Source organism: Phocoena sinus, chromosome 2 (assembly GCF_008692025.1).
Source record: "Phocoena sinus isolate mPhoSin1 chromosome 2, mPhoSin1.pri, whole genome shotgun sequence".
Classification (NCBI taxonomy): Eukaryota; Metazoa; Chordata; class Mammalia; order Artiodactyla; family Phocoenidae; genus Phocoena; species Phocoena sinus.
Window position 1 is genome coordinate 57,228,137 of NC_045764.1, and position 15,095 is coordinate 57,243,231.

At 36.2% G+C, this 15,095-nt stretch overlaps 1 protein-coding gene and 1 non-coding gene across 2 annotated transcripts in view; one reads left to right on the forward strand and one right to left on the reverse strand.

Moving 5' to 3' along the window:
• The window catches only part of CHRNA7 (cholinergic receptor nicotinic alpha 7 subunit), a 124,919-nt gene that overhangs the window by 28,984 nt on the left and 80,840 nt on the right, over positions 1-15,095 (reverse strand). The gene's annotated exons all lie outside the window — the stretch shown is intronic.
• Positions 6,212-6,318, forward strand: LOC116750029. The gene has a single exon (XR_004348774.1). It is a non-coding gene; the product is annotated as a U6 spliceosomal RNA (small nuclear RNA).

Sequence of the window (15,095 nt, forward strand, 5' to 3'; positions counted from 1 at the left end):
TTTGACTTCCTGCGCCCTGTAAATAAACACATTTTATGTCCACTTACAATTCATCTCAACATTCCTTTACTTCATATACATTTGTCCTGGTTTGACTTTTCCTTTAATAGGATCTAACATCTGCCTGGTTCCCTCATGTCTTGTGAGTAAAATAAATTCTTTAGCATGTGTTCATTTTTTATATCTGTATATGGGTCACAATTTTACCTTTCCTCTGAAAAATCATCTCCTAACACTTCTCCCACGTTCTTTCTATTATTTCCTTCTACAATACCAGCCACCACGTGTGGGAGCACCTACGAAAAAGAGGAACTCATATGCCCTGTCTCACAAGGTTACGTGTGGGGTCAATCCAGGATGGGGTTCATGCGTCCACATCTGCTTTCTGCATGACCTCAGACACACTGTGCTATTATTTTGATGACTCTTCCTATTTTTGACTTATTTGCAAAATAATAACAGTACCCTTCTCAAAAGGTTGTAAATATATGTAAAACATTTGGATCAGGACTTGGTACATAGAAGCACCATTCACCAATGCATCCATTCACCATTCTTTCATATTTTCCACCTATATAGCTGGCTATGGTTCATCTAGGAAATTACCTCTACTCCTTTGACCGTGTCTCACCTGACACCCAATGCTTCTACTGAGTTTTTAATTTTTTATTTCATTGAAATGTTGTGTTAGTTTTACAATGTTGTGTTAGTTTTACAATGTTGTTAGATTTACAATGCTGTTAGATTTACAATGTTGTGTTAGTTTCAGGTGTACAGCACACTGATTCAGTTATACATACAGATATATATATATATATATATATATATTCTTTTTCAGATTCTTTTCCCTTTTAGGTTATCACAAAATATTGAGTATAGTTCCCTGTGCTATACAGTGGGCCCTTGTTGTTTATCTATTTTATCTACTGCAGTGTGTATATGTTAATCCCAAACTCCTAATTTATCCCTCCCTCACCCTTCCCCTTTGGTAACCATAAGTTTGTTTTTTATGTCTGTGGATTTATTTCTGTTTTGTAGATAAGGTGAGTTTTTAATTTTGATGCCTACATTTCTCATCTCTATTAGTTTTATGTCATTTTTTTAAAGCTGTTTTTTAAAGAGTGCTTTGCGTTTTTCTTGCATTTTCAATTCTTAATTGTGTTTAATTATTTAAACATTATTTATTAGTTCCTATTATCTAAAGTTTAGATTCAGATCTGCAGTTTGTTATGTCTGATAATATTTGCTCCAAGGGAGGTGCTATTTATTTATGTATCTTTTGTAAGTTTAATTTTCAACTCATCTATTTGCATATGTTTGTTTGCCTTTAACAAACAGTCTTTGTAACGTTTGCTGTAAAATCTAATGAAGGGTGATATAGAGCAAGAGCTCAGGGGACACAGATGCAGTCACAGTGTTGGTGGAAGCGAAATGACAAGGGGGAGGGGGGTAGAAGAGCAGAGCCCTATGGCTGTCGCCTCACAGTTTTCCAGCCCCCGCTCCTGGACACCAACCACTGTAGTTTGTGCTGTTTGTCAGGTGGCAGAAAACTCAGGGTTCAAACACTGATGCACCACCATGGAGCTTGGACAGGGCACACCTCAGCTTCCAGATGCCAAAAATGGAATGAATCTTCAGTCTCCGAGCCCCCTGATTGTGACATGGAGCTTCCCCCACACAGCCAGAAACAGGCAAGCTTCCTGTTCACCTTCCTGCACTGAGAAGGAGATACTCCTCCAGCCCCCTTCTCAGATAGGGCAGTGTTTCCACAGCAGTCAGTTCCAGCCCACCTGGTCTGGGCAAGAGGGTAGGGACCGAGGTGTCACCCTTGCCTCCCTAGGCGAGTTGTTTGGTGACCCAGGACCCAGGATAACTGCCTGAGCTCCCAGGGCTCCATGTGGGGAAAGCACTGGCCTCCAATCTCTCGGGCTGCTCAGAGCCCCTGCAGTCCCTCCAACACAGAGGTCAGGCAGCCTACTTCATGGATGTGAATGAGTCCATGAAGTAAAAGTGAGTTTTCCATTTCTGAGCTGTGTAACCTGTAATGCCCTTTCTCTCCAGAGCCATGAAACAAAGAGGACAAAAGAAAGCTAGCCACCCCTGCTGGGGAGGGGAGAATTTCTGCCACTGGTGCCCTTGGTTACTTTTCATACAAGGACTGTGAATCAGGTGTGGAAATTCAAACGTGAGTGAAGTTGAGTAGCAAACACAGAGAGAAAGGTGCTGACTTTGCACTCTGCCCACCTGTGTTTCAGTGACCTCTGACCTGGCATGTATGCCACCTTGGGCACCTCCCACATAAGTGGGGCCACCAAATCCATGCCTGAAGTTCCCCAGTAACTGGCTGAAAAGTGACCAGACTAATCTTCTTAAGGGGAGCTTTTCCCTTTAGATTGAAGATAGTAAAGAAATTGATCAACATTCATCTGAATAAATATGAAATCTAAGTAAACTAAGCATATGCACTTGCTATGAAAGTATAAATAAAATCTAAAAATGATAAAACAGAAATATTGTTTTTATCTTCAAGAAGTTAATCTAAATATTTCCTGCCTAAAATTATATTAAGTATTTCCACCAAAACACTGAAGCAAGAAGTGCTTCAAGTGAACCAAGCTGGTATGACGTGTTTGGAAAGAAATTTCACAAAATGTAATAAGAGGATTTAAGAACCTTAAAAATTCCATGTTTCGTCTGGGAAAATAAGATTAAAATAATTATAGTCACAAATATGTTTATTACCAATTTCAATAAAACAATAATTAGAGCTCAGACTTTCAGTTAGGGAGAGAATAGACATACTTTTACCTATTTGCATGGACTGAACTGCACCTCCCCCAATTCATATGTTGAAGTCCTAATCCCCCAATGTGAATATATTTGGAAACACAACCTTTAAGGAGGTAATTAAGGTTACATGCAGCCATAAGGATGGGGCCGTAATCCAATAGGACTGGTAGCCTTATAAGAATAGGAAGAAATTAATATTCATGTTCTCTCTCTCTCTTTTCCATAGAGGACACAGTGTGAAGGCAGGCCTCTACAGGCCAGGATGGGATCATTCACCAGGAACCAAACTGGCTAGCAGAAATAAACGTCTCCATTTTTATGTATCCATTACAGTCACTTTAAGAGTTTCTTGGGAATAACACAGTATATAAATAAATAAGAAATAAAATGTAATGGCCTGGGGATTCTTCCCCAAATAAATATTTACTTTAGTGAAAAAAAATGCCCAGAGTATGGTATTTTGTTATCAGTGTTTTGCAGCACTATTACTTCCATTAACTATGCCTAAAACTCTTAACATAAAATATAAATAAACATAGGATCACTGTGAAAATGAAGAGAAGGCAGAAGGACTGACAAAGTCCCTGGGTTTTCCATTTCTCTTTTATTCCAAACTGAGTACTGGAGAAGCATCAACAGGTGCAGAGAAAAACAACAACAACAAAAATGTCCTGAGAAAAGCAAAATGACCAGGAAAGGGCAGCCAGGGAGACAGAAAACTTTTAAGTAATAGTCCTACCTCAGCTAAACACCAAAGGAAAAAATCATGTTCTACCACCAACACCATCAGCAGAGAGGTGAGGCCTGTAGGCTACCAGCCAAATTACATATTCCAAGAAAATATTATCAAAACAAGCAAGATCAACTATATTATTACCAGATAAACTAGACTTTAGAGGAAAGAAAATTACAAAGGGCAGATATAAATTTACATACTGATAAAGACTCCACATACCAAGAAGACACAACAATCATACATTCTTTCCCAAATGAGCTGAAAAGTATGTGAATAAAATCAGAAGGAAGTAAAAAAAAAAAAAGAAAAAGAAAGAGAAATATACAAATCTATATTCTTCAACACTCCTGTCTCAACACTTGATGAGAGGACAACTAGACAGAAAATCAGGAAAGTCACAGAACTTCACACACCATCAACCAATATGGCCTAACTGACATAAAACCCTTTCCCCAACACAGCAAAAACACATTGTTTTCAAGTCCCCATGGAGCATATACTAAGACAGACCACAAACTGTACCATAAAAACCTCAACAATATTAAAAGAATTTAAACCATATGGAGTGTGATTTTCCACAATGGAATCAAATTAAAAACAAGTAAAAAGGAGACAACACGAGAATTTCCAAACACTTGGAATCTAAACACTAAATTTCTAAATAATCTATGAGTTAAATAGAAAGTCTATGGTTGGAAACTCAAAAGATAAAGTGAACTGAAAAAACTAAAAATACAGCTTATCAAAATTTGTGAGGTACGGGTAGAGTGCTGAGAAAGAGATGTATAGTAGTAAATGCTTACATTAGAAAAATGTCTCAAGTCTGTAACTCTATGCTGACTCCTCATGTAACAAAAAAAAATGAAGAGAAAAATAAACTCATAACAGGTAGAGAGAAGGAAATAATAAATATAGGAAGAAAAATCAATGAAAGTGAGAAAAGAAAAACAATAGGGAAAATCAATGAAACAAAAATCTACTTCTTTGAAAAGATCAATTAAATTGACAAACCGGGGCTTCCCTGGTGGCACAGTGGTTGACAGTCCGCCTGCTGATGCAGGGGACATGGGTTCGTGCCCCGGTCCGGGAAGATCCCACATGCCGCAGAGCGGCTGGGTCTGTGAGCCATGACCACTGAGCCTGCGCGTCCGGAGCCTGTGCTCCGCAACGGGAGAGGCCACAACAGTGAGAGGCCCATGTACCACAAAAAAAAGAGGGTGAAAAAAAAAATTGACAAGCCAATATCAGGAATGAATTTGAGTATATCACTACAAGCCCTGCACACATCAAAAGAATGACAAAAGGATGTCACAAACAACTCTTCACATATAAATTTGACAGTTTAGATGAAATACACCAATTCCTTGGTTCCTTGGAAAGCACAACCTACTAAAACTTAAACGAGAGGATAGAAATACGCTGAATAGTCACAGAATTATTAAACAAATTGAATTAATAATTTTAAAATTCCTGAAAAGAACCCTCTAGGTCCTGATGGTTTCACTAGAAAATTCTACCAACAATTAAGAAGAATTAATACCAATTCTATAACTCTCTTCCAGAAAATAGAGGATGAGAGAATATCTATCAATTCATTTTAAGAAGCTAATATTATTCTGAAACCAAAACCACAAGGATAGTACTGAAAAAAAAAAGAATAAGAAAAAAAATAGAAACGTATAGAGTACATTCCCTCATAGACACAAAAATCCTTAATAAAAAATTAGCAAATACAATTTGGCAGCATATATAAAGAATTATACACATAACCAAGTGGGGTTTATTCCATGAGTACAACATTGGTTGGAGTATTTCAAAACTGATCAATGAATCAACCATATTAAGAGGCTGAAGAATAAAAAGCAGATGCTTATACCAATTGGTGCAGAAAAAAACACTGATAATATTCAACACTCAGGCAGAATAAAAACTGTCAGAAAATTGGAATAGAGGGGAACTTCCTCGGCCTGATAAAGAACATCTACCAAAAAAACCACAGCTAGTATCATACATAATAGTAAAAAGACTGAATGCCTTCCCTCTAAGATCAGGAACAAGGCAGATCTTATTCCCAATCTTTCAACACCCTTATTCAACATAATACTGGAGTCCTCACCAGGAAAGCAGAAGAAATAAAGACACAGAGATCAGAAGAAAAGAAAACCGTCTTATTTGCAGTTGACGTGATGATAGAAATCATTTGCATGACTGTGTAGAAAACCCCAAGAAATCTCTAACAACAACAACAACAAAACCCCACAACAGCTCCTAAAACTAATACATGAGTGGAGCAAGGTCAGAGGATACAAGGTCAACATTTAAAAAAAATTGTGAAGGAGGGTTCAAGATGGTGGCATAGGATGATCCTGAACTCACCTCCTTCCACAGACACAGCAGATCCACAACTACATATGGGATAATCCCCTCATAAAGGACCCAAAAGCTGGAGGAACAGAATCTCCACAACAAAGAGTAAAAGGACAACACTGAGATGGTGAGGAGAGGCAGAGAGATGTGTCACCAAGGAGGAAACCACACCACTCCACAATCGGGAGGGATCACAAAGGCCCAGATCTCTTCTCTGAGGAGTGAGGGATTCAAGCTCCACACCAGGTACCCTGACCCCTAGATCCTGCACAGGAGAGACAAGCCCCCAAAACACCTGATTTTAAAAGCCAAAAGAGAGTGCTCACTTTGGCAGCACATATACTAAAATTGGAACAATACAGAGAAGATTAGCAGGGCCCCTGCATGAGGATGATGCACAAATTTGTGAAGCACTCCATAGTTTTTGCACTTATTTACAAAACAGAAATATACTCACAGACATAGAAAACCGTTTTATGGCTACCAAAAGGGGAGGGAGGGGATAAATTAGGAGTTTGAGATTAACATATACACACTATTATATATAAAACAGATAAACAAGAACCTACTGTATAGCACAGGGAACTATACTGAATAGCTTGTAATAACCTATAATGGAAAAGAATCTGAAAAATAAAAAATATATATACTTTATATAACTGAATCACTTTGCTATACACCTGAAATTAACACAACATTGTAAATCAACTATATTTCAATAATAATAAAAAAGAAGAAAAACCAAAAGGGAATACATCCAGGGCAACCACAGAACTGAGAGAAGAGAAAATTCATTCTTAAAGGGCCCACATGCAGACTCACTCAACCCAAAAGCCAGCATGAAAACACCAAATTGAAAAGCATATAGACTGTAGGTCAAGGGGACCCACTTACTAACCTTGAAGCATCACCAGAGAGGCAAGAACAATTTCAGATGCTCCCTGGGGAATGCAAGACAGTGCCAGGAACCATTTTTGCCATTTCAGACTACCTTGCTAATACTGGTGCTGGTGGGTACCACTTTGAAATTCTTGCTCTAACTTGTTAGCACCAGTGTGCCCCATTGAGAGCCCCACCCACTCCTGCCACATCAGCCCCACCTACCAGTCGGTGCAGCCATCACAGGTAGACCTCCAAGCCAGTCTGGGGGGCTGCATCACTCACCAGCACACCACAGCAGCTGTAGCTATGCCCCTCAGCCATCCTGGAGGGAAGCCCAGCCCACCAGCATGCCACAGAAGCAGCTGTGGCCCCACCATAGAGGAGGGTGCATGCAGCCCCAACAGGGGACAACCCTTGAATGCCTGGCTCTAGTGTCCAGGCAGAATTGCACCTCTGCGCCCCACAAGACATTTCCTAAATAAGGCCACTCCTTCAAGACTGGGAAGGATAGCTGATTCACCTAATACATAGAATCAAAGAATTAAGAAAAATGAGGAGACAGAGGAATATGCTCCAATTGGAAGAACAAGTCAAAACCTCAGAAAAATAGCTAAGTGAAATGGAGATAAGCAATCTACCTGACAAAGAGTTAAAAGTAATGGTTATATAGATGCTCACCAAGCTCAGGAGAAGAATGGATGGACACAGTGAGAACTTCAACAAAGACAGAAAATATAAGAAAGTACCAAACAGAAGTTACAACTAAACTGAAAAATACACTAGAAGAGCTGAACATCAGACTGGATGAGATAGAAGAACAAATCAACAAGCTGGAAGACAAAATGGAACTCATCCAGACAGGGCAGTAAAATGAAAAAGAACTTAAAAAGCAAAGATACCTAAAGGGACCTTTGGGACAACATTACACTTGCATTATAGGGGTTCCAGAAGAAGAGGAGAAAGAAAAAGGGTCAGAAAAATTATTTGAAGAAACAGTGGCTGAAAACTTCCCTAGTCTGGGGAAGGAAACAGATTTCCAGGTCCAGGAAGTGCAGCAAGTCCCAAATAAGATGAACCTATAGAGTCACACACCAAGACATATTATAACTAAAATAATAAAAGTTAAGGATAAAGAGAGAATCCTAAAAGCAGAAAGAGAAAAACAACTTGTTACATACAAGGTAAACCCCTAAGGCTATCAGTAGATTTCTCAGCAGAAACTGTACAGCCCAGAGGCAGTGGCATGACATATTCAAAGTGCTGAAAGGAAAAAAAACCAAAAAATTTCCAGCCAATAATTCTCTACCCAGCAAGGATATCATTCAGAATTGAAGAAGAGATCAAGATATTCCAAGATAAGTAAAAGCTAAAGGAGTTCATCACCACTAAACTGACCCAGTAAGAAATGTTAAAGGGGCTACTTTAAGCTGAAAAGAAATGGCACTAACTAATAATAAGAAAACATACAAAAGTAAAAATCTCACTGGAAAGGTGAATAATAAATATAGTAAATTAATCACATAAAACAAGCATGAAGGTTAAAAGATAAAAGCAATAAAATTAACTAAAATTACAATACTTAATTACTTAAGGGATGCATAAAATAAAGAGATAAAATGTGTCATCAAAAGTATAAAACATGAGGGGTATTAAAAAGATAAAGTTTTGGAATGTGTTCAAACCTAAGTTGCTACTAACTTAAAACAGGCTACTATTTACACAGGATGTGATATGTGAACCTCAGAGTAGCAAAAAGGAAAAAAATTATAGTAAATACACAAAAGAAAATAAGAAAGGAATCTAAACATAACACTAAAGAAAAACACAAGGGAAGAGAAAAAGAGAAGAGGAACAAAACAGAGAGGAACTACAAAAATAGCTAGAAAACAATTAAGGAAATGGCAATACATACCTATCAATACTTACTCTAAATGTAAATGGACTAAATTTGCCAATCAGAATACACAGAGTAGATGCATGGACAAAAAACCCAAGACCCGTAAGTAGGTTGCCTACAAGAGACTCACTTCAGAAGAAAGGACAGGCACAGACTAAAAATGAAGAGATGGAAAAAGATATTCCATGCAAAGGAAATGAAAAGAAAGCTGAAGTAGCCATACTCGTATGAGACAAAATAGAATTTAAAACTAACAGTGAAATAAAAAACAAAGACAGGTATTATATAATAATGGGGTCATTAGAAATTAATCACAAGAAAAAAATGAGGGAAAAACCCCACAACATGTGGATATTAAATAACATGCTACAGAAAACCAATGGGTCATCAATGAAATCAAAGGAGAAATCAAAAATTACCTAGAGAGAAATGAAACAGAAGTATGACATACCAAATTCTATGGGATACAGTAAAGTGGCTTTAAGAGAAAAGTTCTTATCAATACAGGCCTACCTCATAAAACATGAAAATCCCCCGCCCCCCAAAAATGTAACTTTACACCTAAAAGAACTAGAAAAAGAAGAATAAACAAAGCCCAAAATTAGTAGAAGAAAGGAAATAATAAAACTTAGGGCAGAAATAAATGAAATAGAGACAAAAAGCTATAGAAAAGAGCAACAAATCTAAGAGCTGGTTCAATGAAAAGACAAAATTAACAAAACTTTAGCTACACTAACCAGAAAAAAAAGAGAGGACTCAAATAAATAAAATCAGAAATGAAAGAGGAAAAGTTACACTAATACCACAGAAATACAAAGGATCATAAGAGATTATTACAAACAATTATGCACCAATAAATTGGATAACCTAGAAGAAATGGATAAATTCCTAGAAACATACAAACTTCTAAGACTGAATCATGAAGAAATAGAACATCTAAATAGACCAATCAATAGTAAAGAGACTAAAACAGTAATCAAAAATCTAACAAAATCCCAGGACCAGATGGCTTCACTGGTGAATTGCATATAATATTTAAAGAAAATTTAATACCCATCTTTCTCAAACTCTTCCAAAAACTGAAGAGAAGGGAAACTTTCCAAATATATTTTACAAAGTCAGCATTACCCTGATACCAAAACCAGGTAAGGGCATGACAGAGAAAAAATTTAAAAAAAGAAAAAGAAAGAAAAATACAGGTTAATATACTTGATGAAGATAGATGTAAATATCCTCAACAAAATATTAGCAAATTTAATCCAACAATACATTAAAAAGATCATATATCATGATCAAGCAGGATTTATTCCAGGGATGCAAGGATGGTTCAAATCCATGTATCGATCAATGTGATACATCACATTAACAAAATGAAGAATAAAAATCATATGATCACCTCAATAGATGCAGAAAAAAGCATCTGATATAATTCAACATCCATTTATGATAAAAATTCTCAAAAAAGTGCCTATAGAGAGAGTGTACTTCAACCTACCTAATAAAGGCCACATATGACAAACCCACAAGTAACATCATACTCAGTGGTGAAAAGCTGAAAGCTTTTCCCCTCAGATCAGTAATAAGACAAGGATGCCCACTCTTGCCACTTTTATCCAACATAGTATCAGATGTCCTAGCCTAGAGAAATCAGGCAAGAAAAAGAAATAAAAGGCATCCAAATCAGAATGGATGGCATCCAAATCAGAATGGATGGCATCCAAATCAGAATGTCACTGTTTGAAGATGACATGATACTATATAGAGAGAATTCTAAAGTTCCCACCAAAATACTGTTAGAACTAATAAATGAATTTAGTAAAGTCACAGGATACAAAATCAATATACAGAAATCCATGGTATTTCTATACACTAATAACAAACTACCAGAAAGAGAAATTAAGAGAACAACCCCATTTACAACTGCATCAAAAAGAATACTATACCTAGGAATAAATTTAACTAAGCAGATGAAAACCTGTACACTGAAAACTATAAGATACTAATGAGAGAAACTGAAGAAGACACAAATAAATGGAAAGTTATTCCATGTTCATGGATTAGAGAAATTAATATTGTTTAAATGTCCATATTACCTAAAGCAATGTACAGATTCAATACAATCTTTATCAAAATTCTAATATCATATTTCACAGAACTAGAAAAAAGAATTCTAAAATTTGTATGGAACCACAAAAGATCATGAATAACCAAAACAATCTTGAGAAAGAAGAAGAAAGCTAGAGATATCATGAGCCCTGATTTCAAACTATACTACAAAGCTATAGCAATCAAAACAGTATGGTACTGGTACATAAACAGACACACAAGTCAATGGAACTTGAATTGAGAGCCCAAAATAAACTCACACATATACAGACCACCTATTTACAACAGAGGAGCAAAGAACATATAATGGAGAAATGATAGTCTCTTCAATAAATGGTGGAAAACCTGGGCAGCCACATGCAAAACAATAAAACTAGACCACTATCTTACATCATAACAAAAATTAACTCAAATGGATTAAGGACTTCAATGTAGGACCTGAAACCATAAAATTCCTAAAAACAAACAGAAAACATAGGTGGCAACCTCAGTAACATTGGCCTTAGTGATGTTTCTGTGGATCTGACTCCAAAGACCAGAGGAACAAAAGTGAAAATAAACAAATGGGACTACATCAAACCAATATGCTTCTGAAGAGCAAAGAAAAGCATCATCAAAATAAAAAAGGCAACCTCCTGAATGGGAAAAGATATTTGCAAATCATATATCTGATAAGGGGTTAATATCAAAAAATATATGAAGAACTCACACAAATCAACAACAACAAAACAGCCCAATTAAAAATAGGCAGTGGGCTTCCCTGGTGGCGCAGTGGTTGAGAATCCGCCTGCCGATGCAGCGGACACGGGTTCGTGCCCCGGTCGGGGAAGATCCCACATGCCGCGGAGCGGCTGGGCCCGTGAGCCATGGCCGCTGAGCCTGCGCGTCCGGAGCCTGTGCTCCGCGGCGGGAGAGGCCACAGCAGTGAGAGGCCCGCGTACCGCAAAAAAAAAAAAAAAAAAAAAAAAAAAAATAGGCAGTGGATCTGAATGGACATTTTTCCAAGAAGACATAGGGATGACCAACAGGCACATGGAAAAAATGTTCAACATCACTAATTATTAGGGAAATGCAAATCAAAACCACAGTGACATATCATCTCACACCTGCCAGAATGGCCATCATTGAAAAGACAAGAAATAACTAACGTTGGAGAGAATGTGGATGAAAGGCAATCTTTGTACACTGTTGGTGGGACTGTAAATTGGTACAATCACTATGGAAAACAGTAAGAAGACTCTTTAAAAACTTAAGACTAGAACCATCATATGGTCCAGCTGTTCCACTTCTGGTTATTTATTCAAATAACACAAGAACACTAATCTGATTAGATACATGCACTTCTACATTCATTGCAGCATAATTTACAATAGCCAAGATATCCTAACAACCTAAGTGTCCATCACTGGATAAATGGATAAAGAAGACACACACACACACACACACACACACACACACACACACACACACACACACAATGGAATACTACTCAGCCATTAAAAAAAGAACGAAATCCTGCCATTTGCAACAACATGGATGGACCTTGAAGGTATTATGCTAAGTGAAATAAGTCAGACAAAGAAAGACAAATACCGTATGATTTCACTCATGTGTGGAATCTAAAAAGTAAATAAATAAACAAACAAAATAAAGCAAAAACAAACTCAAAGGTACAGAGATCAGATTAGCGGTTACCAGAGGGAAAGGGGGCTTGGGGAATGGGCAAAATGAGTGAAGTGGGTCAACTGTATAGTGATTGATGGTAACTAGACTTGTAGTGGTGATCACTTTGAAGTGTATACAGATGTCAGATTATAATGTACACCCAAAATTTATATAATAAACAAATAATCAATTGTATGTCTATATATTAGTAACTATGGAAACTGAATATTCAATACCATTTATAATTGCTAAAAAAATGAAACTCTTAAATATAAATCTAACAAAACATGAACAGGACCTGTATGCTGAAAATTACAAAATACCCATGAAAGAAATCATAGAAGATTTAAACAAGAGATAAAACACAATCACACGTTGGGAGAGTCAACATAGTATGCCAATTCTCCCCAAAATAATCTGTAGGTTTAACAAAGTTCCTATCAAAATTCCAGTAAGATTTTAGTAGACATGGACAAGGTCATTCTCAATTTATAGAGACAGGCAAAGAAACTAAAAGATCTAAAACAATTTTGTAAAAGAAGAATAAACTAAGATGAAAAACTCTATTTAATGTTAAGCCTTACTTAAAGCCAAAGCAAACAGGGCAGTATTGCATTGGTAGAGGGACAGACACAGATCGATAGAACAGAACAGAGAGCCCAAGAGTAAACCCACACAGATCTGAGCAACTGACTTTATCAAGGATCTGAGGCAATTCAAATGAGAAATATAGCCTTTTCAAAGAATGGAGTTGGAGCAATTGGAAAACCATGGGTGAAAAGAACTTTGACCTAAGCCTCACATATTATACAAGAATTCACAAAAATTAACTCAGAATGAATCACAGACTTAAATGTACCTCTTAAAACTATAAAACTCAGAAGGAAACAGGAGAAAATCTTCAGGACATAGGTGTAGGCTAAGATTTCTTAGACTTGACACCTAAACACAATCCATCAAGTAGATTTCATGTATATAATTTTTTTTTAATTTGCTTTGTGAAAAATCCAGTTAAGAATATGAAAAGATGCCATATAAAAATAAATAAAATAAAATTCAAAAACAAAAAGAATATGGAAAGACAAGCTATAGAAGGATAAAAAATATTTTCAACACATATCTGAAGACTCACAGAATATATAAAGAACTCTCAAAACTAATAGTAAAAAATAAATAATAACAAAACCCAGCAACAATCAAATTAGAAAAAAGGCAAAAGAAATGATCAGATACTTGATTAAAGAGGATATGCATAACTAATAAATACATGGAAAATGTTCAACATCATTAGCCCTTGTGGAAATGCAAAACCACAATGCGATATTACTACATACCTAACAAAATGACCAAAGTAATAAATAATGGAAACATGAAATCCTTGTGAAGAGGCAGTGTAACTTGAGTCATGTATTTCTGAGGAGAACGTAAATGGTACATGTGCTCTGAAAAAGGGTATGACAGTGTTTTTAGAAAACTAAACATTTATGTATTATACAACCCAGCAATTATACTCTTGTGTAATTTATACCAGAAAAATAAAAACTTATGTTCACCTAAAAACCTGTACATGCATCTTCATGGTAGATTTATAATACCTAAAAACTGTAAACTCCCCAAATGTCCTTCAATCGATAAATATTTAAACAAATGTTGTACATCTATACCATGGAATGCTATTCAGCCACTCTCAAGGGGTTACATACCGTACAGATCCATTTATATAATATTACTGAAATGCCATAAATCTAGAGATGGATATCCTATGAGTATGTGCCACAGCTTAACTGTAGGAGGAGTTACACAAATCTACACATGTGATGAAATTGCTTAGAATTATGCACACACACAAATGCACATACGTAAAATGGGTGAAACCTGAATAAACTCTGTGGATTGTACCAATGTCAATTTCTCGGTTATGACATTTTACTGGACTTATTTAAAATGTTACCACTGGGGAAGACTGGGAAGGATAGGAAGATGTACCTCCCTGTACATTTTTCTCTGTTTTTTTGTGAATCTATAATTTCAAAATAAAAAGTAGAATTTTTTTTTGTTTTTTAATACTCTTAATAAGCACTTTATTTTTTTGAATTTTTGAATTTTATTTTATTTACTTTTTTATACAGCAGGTTATTAGTAATCCATTTTAGAATTTTTTTAAAAAATTAAGACACCAAATATCAAATAATGGTCAATTAAAATACATCATCTCAATGAAATCTTATGTTACCATGAAAATTATAATTAGGAAGTGCCCATAGAAACATAGAAAATGTTTATAATTACTGAAAAATGCAGTCATTATAACCACATCAAAATGTATTAAATGGATGGACTGACAGATATATAAAATGATATTTAGCTGTTTAGGGAAGGGAGGATAGAAATGAAGCAATTTGACTTTGTAATGGCCATGATACTGCTCTTTTGAACCATGAAGACTTTTTTTTTTTTTTGTTTCAATCTGAAGTTGGCTTTCACAATAATGAGGTAAAAAGGTCAACAAAGCCAAGATAAGAAGAATGTGACAATGTCCACTGGAAGGTCAGAAAGAACTGTCACCTTCAAACCCAGATGCCACCTGCCACAAGCCTTTAGAGGCACCCACTGGAAGTCTATAAAATGGAACCCATCCTATGTTCTGCTTAC